Genomic DNA, 13,746 nt, shown 5'->3' on the forward strand with positions numbered 1-13,746 from the left:
AGTGAAATATGGAAAGCCACCTCAAGTCGATTCCAAGGACTGCGGTTTTTCAAGACAACATCCTCATTACGGGTCGCGATACTGAAGAACACCTCCACAACCTGGAGGAGATGCTACGCAGACTGGACCGGGTAGGGCTGCGACTGAAAAAGGCGAAGTGCGTCTTCTTAGCTCCAGATGTAGAATTCCTGGGGAGGAGGGTAGTAGCAGACGGGATTAGACCTACTGCGTCCAAAACGGAAGCGATCCAGAGAGCACTCAGACCCCGTAACACGACAGAGCTGCGTTCGTTCCTGGGGCTCCTGAACTATTTTGGCAACTTTCTTCCCAAATTGAACATGCAGTTAGAGCCGTTACACGTGCTCCTATGCAAAGGTCGCGATTGGGTCTGGAGGGACAGCCAGGAAAGGGCTTTTGATAGAGCACGCAATTTGTTATGCTCCAACAAACTGTTAACGTTATATGACCCGTGTAAGAAACTAGTTTTACGTGCGATGCGTCATCCTATGGGGTCGGGTGTGTGTTGCAGCATGTGAATGCCAAGGGTCAGTTACAGCCGGTAGCTTATGCCTCCAGAAGTCTGTCCGAGGCAGAAAGGGGCTACGAGATGGTAGAAAAGGAAGCGCTAGCATGTGTATATGCAGTAAAAAAAATGCACCAGTACCTGTTTGGAAAGAAATTTGAGCTGGAGACAGATCACAAACCCTTAACGTCCCTTTTGGCCGACAAAAAGGCCATAAATGCGAATGCATCAGCCCGCATACAGAGGTGGGTACATTAGCTGCCTATGACTAAACAATTCGGCACAGACCGGGCACTGAAAATTGTGCCGATGCACTCAGCAGGTTACCACTAGCCACCACTGAGGGGGCAGCTGAGCATGATGCTGAGATGGTCATGGCTGTTGAAGCTTTCGAAAGCGAAGCCTCACCTGTGACAACCCGTCAGATTAAGGTCTGGACAAATAAAGACCCGCTACTGTCTTTAGTTAAGAAATGTGTCCTGAATGGGGACGTACGGGGCATGCCCTGAGGAGTTTAAACCGTTTCACAGGCGCAAGGATGAACTCTCGATTCAGGCCGATTGCCTACTGTGAGGAAACCGAGTAGTCATGCCCCAGAAGGGCAGAGAGGTGTTTATCAGAGAACTTCACAATGAGCACCCGGGCATTGTCATGATGAAGGCAATTGCCAGGTCACACGTTTGGCGGCCAAAGATAGATGCAGACCTGGAACTTTGTGTTCGCAGGTGCAACACGTGTGCTCAGCTGGGCAATGCACCCAGGGAAGCTCCCCTTAGCCCCTGGTCCTGGCCCGCCAAGCCATGGTCATGCATCCATGTGGACTACGCAGGTCCATTCATGGGAAAAATGTTTTTGGTTGTCGTAGACACCTACTCCAAATGCATTGAGTGTGCCATTTTAAATTCAAGCACATCCTCTGCCACGGTAGAAAGTCTACGGGCAATGTTCGCCGCCCATGGTCTACTGGATGTCTTGGTCAGCGACAATGGCCCGTGCTTCACAAGCACTGAATTCCAGGACTTCATGGCAGGCAATGGAATCAACCATGTCAGAACGGCACCGTTCAAGCCGGCCTCAAATGGCCAGGCGGAACGAGCAGTGCAGATAATCAAACAGGGGATGCTCAGAATCCAAGGGGGTTCCCTACGAAACCGCTTATCACGCCTCCTGTTGGCCAATAGATCCCGAACACACTCGCTCACAGGGATTCCACCCACAGAGCTGCTAATGAAAAGGATGCTGAAAACCAGGTTATCCCTTATACACCCTACTATGAAAGAAATTGTTGAGAGCAGGCGTCAGTCACAATGTGACTACCATGACAGGAATGCAAGGGCGCGATGTATTGATGTCAATCACCCTGTTTTTGTCTTTAAATACGCTGCAGAGCCCAAATGGCTTGCAGGCACTGTGATTGCCAAAGAGGGGAATAGAGTTTTGGTAGTTAAACTTACCAATGGACAAATCTGCCGCAAACACGTGGATCAAACTAAAAGGAGGTTCAGCAACCCCATAGAAGAAGCAGAGGAAGAACACGATGTAGAGTTTACTCCACCACAGGTGACCGAACACCGGAACCAAATGGAGGAGAGTCCAGTCACTGTGAGCAGTCCGGATCAGGCCTGAGGCATCGCAAACAGCAGACACTCAGGCCAGCGCCCAACAACCGGAGCCCCAACTCAGGCGCTCTACAAGGGAGCGTAAACCACCAGAGAGACTTAACCTGTGATCCCAATAAGGGGGAGAGGTGATGTCATGTATACAACTGTCATTGTAACCCATGTATAAGCTGATCTATGTTGTACACCTTTAGAACACTGATCACGGGGGGTGAACTTGTGGGAGACACTCCTAACCTGGACTTTCTGGTATAAAAGAACATAAGAACATAAGAATTAGGAACAGGAGTAGGCCATCTAGCCCCTCGAGCCTGCTCCGCCATTTAAAAAGATCATGGCTGATCTGGCCGTGGACTCAGCTCCATTTACCCGCCCGCTCCCCATAACCCTTAATTCCCTTATTGGTTAAAAAACTATCTATCTGTGATTTGAATACATTCAATGAGCTAGCCTCAACTGCTTCCTTGGGCAGAGAATTCCACAGATTCACAACCCTCTGGGAGAAGAAATTCCTTCTCAACTCGGTTTTAAATTGTCTCCCCCTTATTTTGAGGCTGTGCCCCCTAGTTCTAGTCTCCCCGACCAGTGGAAACAACCTCTCTGCCTCTATCTTGTCTATCCCTTTCATTATTTTAAATGTTTCTATAAGATCATCTCTCATCCTTTTGAACTCCAACGAGTAAAGACCCAGTCTACTCAATCTATCATCATAAGGTAACCCCCTCATCTCCGGAATCAGCCTTGTGAATCGTCTATGTACCCCCTCCAAAGCTAGTATATCCTTCCTTAAGTAAGGTGACCAAAACTGCACGCAGTACTCCAGGTGTGGCCTTACCAATACCCTATACAGTTGCAGCAGGACCTCCCAGCTTTTGTACACCATCCCTCTCGCAATGAAGGCCAACATTCCATTCGCCTTCCTGATTACCTGCTGCACCTGCAAACTAACTTTTTGGGATTCATGCACAAGGACCCCCAGGTCCCTCTGCACCGCAGTATGTTGTAGTTTCTCCCCATTCAAATAATATTCCCTTTTACTGTTTTTTTTTCCAAGGTGGATGACCTCACATTTTCCGACATTGTATTCCATCTGCCAAACCTTAGCCCATTCGCTTAACCTATTTAAATCTCTTTGCAGCCTCTCTGTGTCCTCTACACAACCCGCTTCCCCACTAATCTTTGTGTCATCTGCAAATTTTGTTACACTACACTCTGTCCCCTCCTCCAGGTCATCTATGTATATTGTAAACAGTTGTGGTCCCAGCACCGATCCCTGTGGCGCACCACTAACCACCAATTGCCAACCTGAAAAAGACCCATTTATCCCAACTCTCTGCTTTCTGTTAGCCAGCCAATTCTCTATTCATGCTAATACATTTCCTCTGACTCCGCGTACCTTTATCTTCTGCAGTAACCTTTTGTGTGGCACCTTATCGAATGCCTTTTGGAAATCTAAATACACCACATCCATCGGTACACCTCTATTCACCATGCTCGTTATATCCTCAAAGAATTCCAGTAAATTAGTTAAACATGATTTCCCCTTCATGAATCCATGTTGCTTCTGCTTGATTGCACTATTCCTATCTAGATGTCCCGCTATTTCTTCCTTAATGATAGCTTCAAGCATTTTCCCCACTACAGATGTTAAACTAACCGGCCTATAGTTACCTGCCTTTTGTCTGCCCCCTTTTTTAAACAGAGGCGTTACATTAGCTGCTTTCCAATCCACTGGTACCTCCCCAGAGTCCAGAGAATTTTGGTAGATTATAACGAATGCATCTGCTATAACTTCCGCCATCTCTTTTAATACCCTGGGATGCATTTCATCAGGACCAGGGGAGTTGTCTACCTTGAGTCCCATTAGCCTACCTCCCTCGTGATAGTGATTGTCTCAAGGTCCTCCCTTCCCACATTCCCTTGACCAGCAATTTTTCCATGGTTTTTGTGTCTTCCACTGTGAAGACCGAAGCAAAATAATTGTTTAAGGTCTCAGCCATTTCCACATTTCCCATTATTAAATCCCCCTTCTCATCGTCTAAAGGACCAACATTTACTTTAGTCGCTCTTTTCCTTTTTATATATCGGTAAAAGCTTTTACTATCTGTTTTTATGTTTTGCGCAACTTTACTTTCGTAATCTATCTTTCCTTTCTTTATTGCTTTCTTAGTCATTCTTTGCTGTCGTTTAAAATGTTCCCAATCTTCTAGTTTCCCACTAACCTTGGCCACCTTATATGCATTGGTTTTTAATTTGATACTCTCCTTTATTTCCTTGGTTATCCACGGCTGGTTATCCCTTCTCTTACAGCCCTTCTTTTTCACTGGAATATATTTTTGTTGAGCACTATGAAAGAGCTCCTTAAAAGTCCTCCACTGTTCCTCAATTGTGCCACCGTTTAGTCTATGTTCCCAGTCTACTTTAGCTAACTCTGCCCTCATCCCACTGTAGTCCCCTTTGTTTATGCTCGTTTGAGACACTACTTCCTCACCCTCAATCTGTATTACAAAAAAGGGGAAGCTCCACCCACCATCTCTCTCTTGAGGTCTTGGTAATAAAGGTAACTGGTCACAGAGTGACCTTCTCTCAAGTATGGGCCTCGTGTGCATTTATACTGTATAGTAAGGACATATTAGCACGGAAGAGGCCACTCGGCCTGTCGAGCCTGTGCCTGCACTCTGCAAGAGCACTTCAACTAATTCCACTCCCCCGCTTACCCCTTAGCTCTGCAAATATTTTTATTTCAAGTTCTTATCAAATACCCTTTTGAAAGCCACGATTGAGTCTGCCTCCACCACCCTTTCAGGTGGTGCATTCCAGATCCTAACCAGACACTTTGTAAAAAAGGTTTTTCCACGTGTCGCCTTTGGTTCTTCTGTCACTTAAATCTGTGTCCTCTAGTTTTCGACCTTCCACCAATGGGAACAGTTTCTCACTACCTAGTTTGTCTAGACCCCTCATGATTTTGAACATCTCTATCAAATCTCCTCTGAACCTTCCCTGCTCCAAGAACAACCCGTTTCTCCAGTCTATCCACGTAACTGAAGTCCCTCATCCCTGGAACCATTTTGATAAATCTTTTCTGCACCTTCTCTAAGGCCTTCACATCCTAAAGTGCGGTGCCCAGAATTGGACACAATACTCCAGTTGAGGCCGAACTAGTGTTTTATTAAGGTTCATTATAACTTCCTTGCTTGTACTCTATGCCTCTATTTATGAAGCCCAGGATCCCGTATGCTTTTTTAACTGTTTTCTCAACCTGCCCTGCCACCTTCAACGATTTGTGCACATATACCCCCAGGTCTCTCTGTTCATGCACTCCCTTTAGAATTGTACCCTTTAGTTTATATTGCCTCGCCTCGTTTTTCCTACCAGATTGTATCATGTCGCACTTTTCTGCGTTAAATTTAATCTGTCCACTCGTGTCCACCAGCCTGTCTATGTCTTCTTGAAGTTTATCACTATCCTCCTCACTGTTCGCTGTACTTCCAAGTCTTGTCTCAACTGCAAATTTTGAAATTATGCCCTGTACACCCAAGTCCAAATCATTAATATATATCAAGAAAAGCAGTGGTCCTAGCACTGACCCTTGGGGAACACCACTGTATACCTTCCTCCAGTCTGAAAAACAACCATTCACCACTCCTCCAGAATTTTGTGTTTGCTTGGAGTAATGCATCATTGCCGGGACAAGTTGAGAAAGGAGTAATGGTAATGGAAGCAAATTCCTGCTTCTAAACTCCCTCACCTGCTGTTTCATCAAGCAATGTGAAGTGTGATTTTCAGGTGACTGTGGATATAGATGGAATATTTGTACAAATTAATCCACAACTTTTTTTATGCTCTGCACGTTCCAGGGGAAAATGTCATTTTAAGTAAAGCCAAAAGTTTAAGTATACGTCTATTTGTACTCACTAAAATGCAGCCATTTCTCTGATTGGCTCTCCAGACCTATTGCTGATTGGTCCTCTTGGAGGATAAGCCACAGCCTGACGTTCCTCTGGAATGTGTAACTGGAACCGCCCAGCCCAAGTTCTCAGTGAATTTCCAATTTGTAATCGATCCATTTTGACTTCAGGAGCCACAGAGGATAGATCTCCCCAAAAGCCATCAAGTTCCAGCCGAAGTCCCTTACCCCAGCAATCCCTCCGCCAGCTGAAGACCCTTACACAAGCGTAAGACCTACCCAACCCCCCACTTCATAGATGGGGCATTGTGTGCGGATTGTTAACACGTTTATTGGGTGTGAAGTGAATCGTGACAGTGCTGTGACTTCTGGATTTCATCCACCCCAACGATGTCCCTTGTAACACACACACCGAGCTTGGTGCTTCATGCACCAGGGGGTAGGCAGAACCTCTCCCCTCTCCAATCCCCCACCCCCACCTATGTCTCTCTCTTCCCCCCCTCACCCCTAGCTCTCTCTCTCTCGCTTCCCCCACCAAGCTCCCTTCCCTCGCCCCCAGGCTCTCTCTCTTGCTCCCCCCCTGCAAGTTCTCACTCTCTCTGTGCCCCCCACAAGCTCTCTCTCCCTCCCCCCGCCACCAAGCGCTCTCTCTCTCCCCCCAAGCTCTCTCTCGTCCCAAGCTCTCTCTCCCCCAAGCTTTCTCTCCTTCCCAACAAGCTCTCTCCCCCCCACAAGCTCTCTCTCTCTCCCCCTCCCAGCTCTCTCCCCCACCCCACAAGCTCTCTCCCGAAAGCTCTCTCTCCCCCCTCACCCCACAAGATCCCTCTCCCCCCCAACAAGCTCTCTCTCTCCCACCCCACAAGCTCTCCCCCCAAACTACCTCTCTCCCCCTCAAAGCTCTCTCCCCCCCAAAGTTCTCTTCCCCCCGAAAGCTCTCTCCCCCCACAAACCTCTCTCTCTCCCCCTGCCTGCAAGCTCACTTTCTCTATCCCCAGTCAAGCTTTCTCTCCCCCCAGCTCTTTCTCCCCCCCACAACCTCTCACTCTCTCCCCCTTCCAAGCTCTCTCTCTCCCCTCCCCCCCACCCCCTAGGATCTCTCTCCCTCTCCCCCCCAAAAAAGCTCTCTTGCACCTGCCCTGAAAAGTTCCCTCTTTCCCCCCCACAAGCTCTCTCCCCACTCCACAAGCACTCTCCCCCACCTCACCAGCTCTCCCCCCCCCCCAGAAGCTCTCTCCCCCCCCAAGCTCTCTCTCCCTCCCCTCCCCAAGCTCTCTCCCCCCTCCCCCACAAGCTCTCTCCCCCCCAAACCTCTCTCGCTCCCCCCTGCCCCCAAGCTCACTTTCTCTCTCCCCCCCAAGCTCTCTCTCCCCCCCAAGCTCTTTCTCCCTCCCCCCAACATCTCGCTCTACCCCCCCCGCCCAAGCTCTCTCCACACATCCCCCAAGCTCTTTCTCTCCCCCCCCCACTCCCCAAGATCCCTCTCTCCCTCTCTCCCCCACCCCACAAGCTCTCACTCACCCCCCCACCCCACAAGCTCTCACTCACCCCCCCCACAAGTTCTCGCTCTCACCCCCCCACAAGCTCAGTCTCCCCCTCTCCCCCCAAGCTCTCTCCCTTCCCCCCCTTCAAGCTCTCTCTCCCTCCCCTCCCCAAGCTCTCTCTCCCTCCCCCCCGCATCAAGCTCGCTCTCCCTCCCCAAGCTCTCTCTCTCTCCCCCCAAGCTCATTCTCCTCCCCAAGCTCTCTCTTTCCCCCACAAAGCTGTCTCTCTTCCCCCCAAGCTCTCTCTACCCCCCAAGTTCTCCCCCCAGCTCTCTCTCTTTCCCCCCAAACACTCTCTCTCTCCCCCATCCACCCCAAACTCTCTCTCTCCTCCCCCCTGTCATGTATCTCACATTACTATATATAACTGTATCTTACCATGCTATACATGACTGTAACTGGATTTGACCTGTAACAATAAGCATACCTTACCACAAGGGGTGCACTTGCAGGAGACACTCCATACCTGTCCCACTGAGGTACATAAAGGGAGGTCTCAGGCAAGTGCAGCACTTGAGAGCTGGAATTAAAGGTGCAGGTCCTGAGTGATCTTGACTTCAGCATGTGTCTCATGCAAGTCAGTACATTAGAGTCAGGACTTAACAGTGGCGACGAGTTACGGGATCACAGAATCCACAGAATGGCTACGAACAGCTCAGATGAGAAATACAATGCTGGAGACAATTGGGATGACTTTATAGAAAGGCTCCAGCAAAGCTATGTGACCAAAGCCTGGTTAGGCGACGATAAGGCAGACAAGAGAAGAGCCCATCTCTTGAGCAGCTGTGGCTCGAAAACATACACTTTAATGAAAGACCTGCTGGCATCCGAGAAACCAGCAAGCAAGTCATTTGAGGAGTTGAGCACACTGGTGAGAGACCACCTGAAGCCAGCAAGCAGCCTACATATGGTCAGACACAGGTTTTACAACTACAGATGCTGTGTGGGCCAAAGCATACCCGACTTCGTGGCTAAGGAGAGAGAAGTACTGAGAGACTTTTTTATTGAAGGAATAGGCCTTGCAGGCATATTCCAAAAGCTTATAGAGACTAAGAACTTGACTCTAGAGGCAGCAGCACTGGTCGCACAGACGTTCTTGGTAGGCGAAGAAGAAACGAGGCTGATCTATACTTCGGGTACGACAACCAACGAGGCATCGGAACAAGGTGTACACATTGTGAAACAAACTGCTACCCCCACACACACACAAAGGCAGGAGAGCAGGCCTTCAACAGCAGACAGTGGCTCCAGAAGCCATCAAAATCAAGGGCCACATGAACGGCCGATCACACCTCATCAATCCACAATGCGAGCAATCTACAACAGATTGAGAGAAGCTCAAGGGAGATCAGCCAGACACAGCTCATCCTTCGGAAACAATGGAAACGGTGTGTGTCGGAGATGTGGGGGAAGGCACTCAACCAGGGTGTGTCGATTTCAGCATGCCGTTTGCAGAAACTGCAACTACACAGGGCATCTGGCTCGCATGTGCAGAAAAAAAGCAGCTCGGCTGGTATACAAATTGGAAGGGTCGGAAAGCGGACCAAAAGACGGTTGGAACAGTGCATGGGATGCAGAGGTACAGCGGGTTAACACGATTAATGTCCACTGTTCTTACACCAAAATGCCTCCAATTATGATGAGGGTTCTACTCAACGGGATACCCGTCAACATGGAACTGGACACGGGAGCCAGTCAATCGCTCATGAGCGTTCAACAATTTGAACAGCTGTGGCCGCACAAAAGCAACAGACCAAAACTCACAAAGATCGACACCAAACTAAGGACCTATACTAAAGAAATCGTCCCAGTCCTTGGCAGCACCATGCTCTCAGTCACACACAAAGGGATGGTGCACCGACTTTCCCTGTGGATTGTCCCCGGGGATCTCCCAGCCCTGTTGGGGAGAAGCTGGCTAGCAGAACTTAATTAGAAATGGGATGATGTTCACGCCATGTCGTCAGAGGAACGGACCTCCTGCTCAAAAGTTCTAAGCCATTTTGAACATCTCTTTCAGCCAGGTGTGGGCACCTTCAAAGGGGCTAAAGTTAGAATCCACATCACACAGAATGCCAGGCCGGTCCATCACAAGGCTAGAGCTGTGCCTTATGTGATGAGGGAAAAGATTGAAAACGAACTGGACCGGCTTCTGCGGGAAGGCATAATTTCTCCCATGGAATTCAGCGACTGGACAAGCCCCATCGTCCCTGTCATGAAGCCTGATGGATCCGTGCAAATCTATGGGGATTACAAGTCTACCATAAACAGAGTCTCCCTACAGGACCAATACCCGCTGCCCAGAGCGGAGGACCTATTTGCCACATTGGCTGGAGGAAAACTTTTCTCGAAACTTGACCTCACATCTGCGTATATGACGCAAGAACTGACCGAAGAGTCTAAGCTACCACCACCATCAACACATATCGAGGTCTTTTTGTGTACAATCGATACCCATTCGGCATCAGGTAGGCAGCTGCTATATTCCAGCGCAACATGGAGAGTCTGCTCAAGTCCATCCCGGGGACGGTTGTGTTTCAAGATGACATACTCATCACTGGCAGGAACACCGACTCTCACCTCCGCAATCTTGAGGAAGTACTAAGTCGATTGGATCGGTTAGGCCGAAGAGTTAAGAAATCCAAGTGTCTGTTTCTCGCACCTGAGGTTGAATTTTTGGGCAGAAGGATTGCCGCTGATGGAATCCGCCCAACCGAATCCAAAACCGAAGCGATTCGCCTGGCAACCAGGCCCCGGAATGTCTCGGAACTGTGTGCCTTTCTCGGGCTACTCAATTACTTTGGGAACTTTATGCAGAACTTGAGCACGCTGCTAGAGCCTCTCCACGTGCTGCTCAGAAAGTGGTGCGATTAGTTTTGGGGGGACGCCCAAGAACGCGCCTTCAATAAGGCATGCAACCTTCTGTGTTCCAACAGTGTTTTAGCCTTTTCTGACCCAGGTAAAAAGTTAGTCCTTACGTGTGATGCGTCAGCGTACGGGGTCGGGTGCGTTTTACAGCACGTCAATGATGCGGGTAAATTGCAGCCGGTTGCTTATGCCTCCAGGTCACTTTCGCGGGTGGAGCGCGGGTACGGTATGGTTGAGAAGGAGGCGCTCGCGTGCGTGTACGGTGTCAAAAAGATGCACCTTTTCGGGGCCAAGTTTGTGTTAGAAACCGATCACAAACCCCTCACACCCCTACTATCCGAGTGCAAGGCAATCAACACCAACACCTCGGCACGCATTCAGCGGTGGGCACTCATGCTGGCGGCTTACGACTACACGATACGGCACAGACCAGGCACAGACAACTGTGCCGACGCGCTTAGCAGGCTACCCCTGACGACCACAGAAGGGTCCGACAAACAGGACTGTGAGATGGTCATGGCAATCAATGCCTTGGAATCCACAGGTTCGCCCATAACGGCTCCCCAAATCAGAGCCTGGACGACCAGTGACCCCACGTTATCTCTAGTTCAGAGATGTGTTTCAACCGGTGCCTGGGCAGAGGCTCGTGATGCCTGCCCCGAGGAGGTCAAACCCTTCCATAGGCGCATGCATGAACTCTCACTACAGGCAGACTGCCTGATGTGGGGCAGCCGAGTAGTTATGCCCTTACGAGGCAGGGAGGCGTTTGTCCGGGAGCTCTATCGCGAGCACCCGGGGATCGTCCTTATGAAGGCCATAGACAGATCTCATGTCTGGTGGCCTGGCATTGACGCGGACTTGGAGCTCTGCATCCGTCGGTGCACCATTTGTGCCCAACCCAGTAATGGCCCCAGAGAGGTCCACCTAAGCCACTGGCCCTGGCTCACCAAACCGTGGTCGCAGGTGCATGTAGACTATGCGGGCTCATTCATGGGCAAAATGTTCCTTGTAGTCGTTGATGCATTTTCAAAATGGATCGAGTGCACCATTTTAAACTCGAGCACCACCTCCACCACTGTGAATAGCCTTAGAACCATGTTTGCAACGCACGGCATTCCTGACATATTGGTCAGTGATAATGGTCCGTGCTTCACCAGCACAGAATTTCACGATTTTATAGTTGACCACGGTATAAATCACGTTAAGACGGCACCTTTCAAGCCGGCCTCCAATGGCCAGGCAGAGCGAGCAGTGCAGATCATTAAACAAGGCATGCTCAGAAAGCAAGGTCCCACGCTGCAGAGCCGCCTGTCGCGACTGCTGCTGGCATACAGATCTCATCCGCATTTGTTGACTGGGGTTCCTCCCGCGCAACTATTGATGAAACGAACCTTAAAGACCAGGTTCTCGTTAATCCTCCCAGACATGCATGAAATTGTTGAGGCTAAGTGTCAAAAGCTAACTGAGTACCATGACCGAAATTTGAGGGGGAGGTGGAATGAGATAGGGGACAAAGTGTTTGTGCTAAATTATGGCCGGGGTCCCAAATGACTTGCAGGGACAGTAACAGAAAAAGAGGTAAACAGACTACTGGTTGTACAAATGGATAATGGCCAAACCTGCTGGAGGCATGTAGACCAAGTAAAAAGTAGATTCACTGATAACACTGAAGAACCAGGGGCAGACTGCAATGTGGAACTCACACCACACCTGGTGGACAGACAGGTGGAACAACCTGAGGAAAGGGCAGTCTCAACAGACAGCCCAGGCGAGATACCAGCAATCACACTTAACGAAACGGACAGCCCAGGCGAGATACCAGCAATCACATGGAACGAAAAACAGGCACCAAGGCAAACAAATGAACCACAACTAAGACGCTCCACGCGAGAGCGCAGACCGCCTGAGAGACTGAATCTATAAAGGCAATAAGACCTTGGGGGAGGGTGATGTCATGTATCTCACATTACTGTATATAACTATCTTACCATGCTATACATGACTGTAACTGGATATGACCTGTAACAATAAGCATACCTTACCACCAGGGGTGCACTTGCAGGAGACACTCCATACCTGTCCCACTGAGGTTCTAAAGCGAGGTCTCAGGCAAGTGCAGCACTTGAGAGCTGGAATTGAAGGTTCCGGTCCTGAGTGACCTTGACTTCAGCATGTGTCTCGTGCAAGTCAGTACATTAGAGTCAGGACTTAACACCACCTAAGCTCTTTCTCTCTCCCCCCAAGCGCTCACTCCCCCCACACCCCCGCCAAGCACTCTCTCTCCCCCCCCAAGCTCTCTCTCTTCCTCCACTTCTAAGCTCTCTCTCTCCCTCTCCAAGCTCTCTCTCTCTCCCCCCCCCCTCTAGTTCTCTCTCTTCCTCCACTCCCAAGCTCCCTCTCTCCCTCCCTCAATTTCTCTCTCTCTCTCCCCCCCAAGCTCTCTCTTTCCCCCCAAAGCTCTCTCTCTCCCCCCAAAGCTCTTTCTCTCCCCCCCACCCCCAAGCTCTCTCTCTCTTCCTCCAAGCTCTCTCTCTCTCCCTCTACTCCCAAGCTCTCTCTCTCCCCACAAGCTCTCTCCCCCCCGCAAGCTCTCTCTTCCCCCCCAAGCTCCCTCTCTCTCCCCCAAAGCTCTCCCTCTCCCCCACCCCAAGCTCTCTCCCCAACCCCCTCTCAAGCTCTCTTCCCCCCTTGCCCCCCATGCCCCCAAGCTCTCACTCTCCCCGCTTGCCGCCCGCTCTCCCAGTGCTGCGGGAGCCTTGGGGACCACGGATGCTCAGTGGACGCAATGTGGTGTTGGTTGCATGCGCAGAAAAGGTTTAGTGGGAATTGTGCTGGGGCGGGGGTGAAGGGAGACTTAATACAAATAGTTTCTCCGAAAGTTTAAGTGCAAATTTATTGGACTATATGGGGTGCGTCTGTAATTTGCCAGTGCTATTGGGAACCAACGAAATAGAGGAAATAGTCCACTATTTACTATCTGTTTATGCCAATAGTTGGCGGGGGGGGCGAAATTCACCGTCCCCAAAGGGACGGCTACCGTGGAGTTTGGGCGGGCGATTGAGGTATTCGAGTCTGTGCTCAAACGGGACACCGCTGGAGTGTTGCTGCGATTGGGGCCGTTTGGTAGGGAAATCGTTTTAATAATTTTAGTATTTTTATTTAAGATTACAGCATCCACTGTATTTATCTTAATAGTTTTATTAATTATTAGTGTTTTTACTTAAGATTACAGTATCCACTGTATTTATCTTTCAATAGTTTTAATAATTGTTTTGGCTCCATTCAACCTGC

This window comes from Pristiophorus japonicus, chromosome 13 (genome assembly GCF_044704955.1).
Source record: "Pristiophorus japonicus isolate sPriJap1 chromosome 13, sPriJap1.hap1, whole genome shotgun sequence".
Taxonomy (NCBI): Eukaryota; Metazoa; Chordata; class Chondrichthyes; family Pristiophoridae; genus Pristiophorus; species Pristiophorus japonicus.